Source organism: Egretta garzetta, unplaced genomic scaffold, assembly GCF_000687185.1.
Source record: "Egretta garzetta isolate BGI_Z169 unplaced genomic scaffold, ASM68718v1 scaffold658, whole genome shotgun sequence".
NCBI lineage: Eukaryota > Metazoa > Chordata > Aves > Pelecaniformes > Ardeidae > Egretta > Egretta garzetta.
Genome location: NW_009260499.1, coordinates 253,679 through 256,756, shown reverse-complemented (window position 1 = coordinate 256,756; position 3,078 = coordinate 253,679).

Sequence of the window (3,078 nt, the reverse complement as noted above, 5' to 3'; positions counted from 1 at the left end):
GGTAGAAATTGTATTTTGGAGAGTACAGTCCCATCTTTCGCTCCTAAAAGAGGGAATGATCCAAAAGATGGTGGTGTTGAAGGCAGTGGCTGAAGCAGAGTTGCAAACAAGCACAAAGATTTGGTAGGATATCTGCATTCCTCAATCAAAATTGCCTGTTCTGTCCATATTTGCAAGAAGTTTTCCTCCTAAAACCTTCTCCCAATGCCTCTTTCCCCTGTTTGTAGCTCAACACAGTCAAATTTTACATTATAAAATCAGAAAGTCACATAACTCACTAACTTGCATTTAAGATTTCACAAGACTTCCTTCACTACTATCTGACTAGATAAAAATACTGTGTTCTAAGACTTGTGTGTATATATGATTAAAAAAAAAATTAATTCAACTCAAACTCAGAGGACTGTCCTCCAAGACTGTTGCTGTTGTAGAAAGTCAGTATTTTCATAAAATTTAAACATTTATTACTAGGTTTAGCTTTGGGTTATTGCTCTCATCTCTTCTAGCTCGACATGTTGCAGCACACATGTAAGGTTCTGTATCTGAGCCAGAACTGAGGAATAGAATGAAAATCAAAAAGGATACATATTCTCAGAAATCTTATTCAGGGCAATATTCAACAACAGGTGACTCACCACACAATTCCATAGTTTTATAAACATATAAAATTAAAACAGCATATAAAATTATAAAACTTACTCATCATATGAAAGTCCTGCAGAAAAATGTAGGTGGAAGGATAGAAATTCAGATTTAAGTAATAGTCTTAGAACAACAAGGATTTAGCATGCAGTCTAAACATGTTATATCTTAATGTGTTGTACCTTGTCCCCAAGAGCTGCCCAAGGTCTCTGCTTTCATTCCTTTTCTTTTCCTCTTCAAACAGCTTAGATAACAGTCTGTTCTCAAGCTTGGAAAGTGGTGGTAATAACATGGGTGAGTCCTCTCTGAAACTCCATGAGATGAAGGTCTTGGAGTACTCCTGTAACACGTCAAACAAAAGATGTGTTAGAGAAAAAGTCATTGCACTCTCACAAAGATCTCAGCACGAAATGGATTTTCCTAGCTTCTGAATGTTGCGAAGCACCCATCTTAGGCTAAACCTTTGGTGGTCTCTTTTGCACCCAGCAGTGTCAGCTCTGTTACCCAGCCCTTGAGTTACTGCATTGTACCACATTTCTGAAGCACCCTATATTGTCCCTTGCATGTGGAGTACTAATAAAGATGGGTTAATGCTTTCAGGCATTGTGTTAAAATACTCCATGTCTGTAGAAACAGAAAGGTCAAGAGATTAAGAGATCACTTGGAGGAGCCCAGCAAGAATGAGAAAGAGGCTTTTGTCATTACTCTGGGCACATCTGAGTTTTCGTTCGTGAACAAGACCTTAGACATTGAAAGTTCAGTTATGCTATTGTTGTAAGAGCACAAGCAGGTCTGTGACAACTTGTGTGGAGGCCATTCATTCCCACAATGGCATACAATATCTAATTTATGTTAAAGAAGGCACAGAGAGATTGCTGTAATGACTGATAGAGATTGCAGTTCTGTTTTTCACCTTGCTTTTGTGTAAGTTGAGATAAACACTAGTATGATAAGTATTAATGGAATAGCTGAAAAATTTAAGAGACCATATTATACTCGATATTATGCTTGCATTTATGTATCTTGATGCATACTTCATGTTTCTTATTGTAGCATAAGCATGTTAACTGTTCAGGTAGAAAAGTAACAGATTTATTAGGGGGATATAAGGCCATATATCCCTTTTAGGTATGCCATTAATTTCTTGCCCATGTAGTGAAGAAGCAATCACCCATCAACAACATGATCACAGCTTGCCTTTAATATAGGCACCTTTTCTCAAAAAACCCCCAACCAACCACCCAAATAACTGGCTGTGATTATCCTTTGTTTGGGTTTTTTTTTGTGTTTACTTTGCGTACTTGCACTCACAAGAGTGCACTCGCACTCATGCCTTTTATTGATATCATATGAATGCTACGGAATATCGAAACAGTGAAGGGTGATTATTACATTTCATCCATGAGTATCAAAGTTTCATAACTCAACAGGCATCACAAATGCCTTCAGAGTCTGTGATTCATTAAGGTCAGTTGTGAAGAAAAAAATCAGTTTTTACTTGTGAAATATTCAATTTGCTTTATGAGAAATATTTTTTTTTTATTGATTGCCTTTCCAATAATAGCAGGCAGCTAATCTATATTACTCACAGGAAATTTCTGTCCATGTCTAAGGCAATTTTTTTTTCAGCTGCCTCCTATTTCAGTTTTTACAGACATAGAATGCAGAAGGGAGCAAGATGTCTGTACATTTAAGACCCCAAAGATACTGAATTTTATTAAGATCTCAACTTTTACTTAAAGAGAGGTAAACAACTAGTCCTAACACATTTCAGTTAGCCTACAGAACACAAGCCAATGCTGAAGAACAGCTTGAAACTAGCACGGGGAGCTGTTAAAGCACTGCAGCCATGTTATTAGGTTGCTAACTCTGAGGACATGACTATACCATGTAAATAAAGTATCCTCTTGGAGCCAGTTTGGGGTCTCAAACGCTGCGTTTGACAGGCATACCTGAAAAGTGAGGCTTTCTGTGACAACAAAGCTGAGCTAATGGCTAGTTGCATGCTGAAAGGCGTGCTCCCTTCAGAGAAAATAGAATTATTTTTGGTTTTTCTGTCAGAGAAATAACCTGGAGAAATCAGCAGATTTCGATCATTAGCAGAGCCACTGCCAGGTAAGACGAGCACCAGGGCTGGCCAAGGGAAGCGATGGGAGCACATTCGAGCAGGAAAAGGAGGACGCAGGAACGTTCCTTGTGGTGAGAGCTGCCTTTTAGATGAGATTAATTATAAGGTCATTAATAATAACATTCATTCTGTATTTCTCCCTGTCAGAAGGCGGGGCGCCAGCCGCCTGAGGGAGACTATAATTCCCATGATGCAGCGGTGCGGCAGGGCGGGCTCGGGGCGGAACCAATCAGGCAGGGCGTGGTGAAGGGGGTGGCCAATGGGGAGGAGGCTGGCGGCGGCGGTTGGGGTTTGAATTTAGAAGAAGG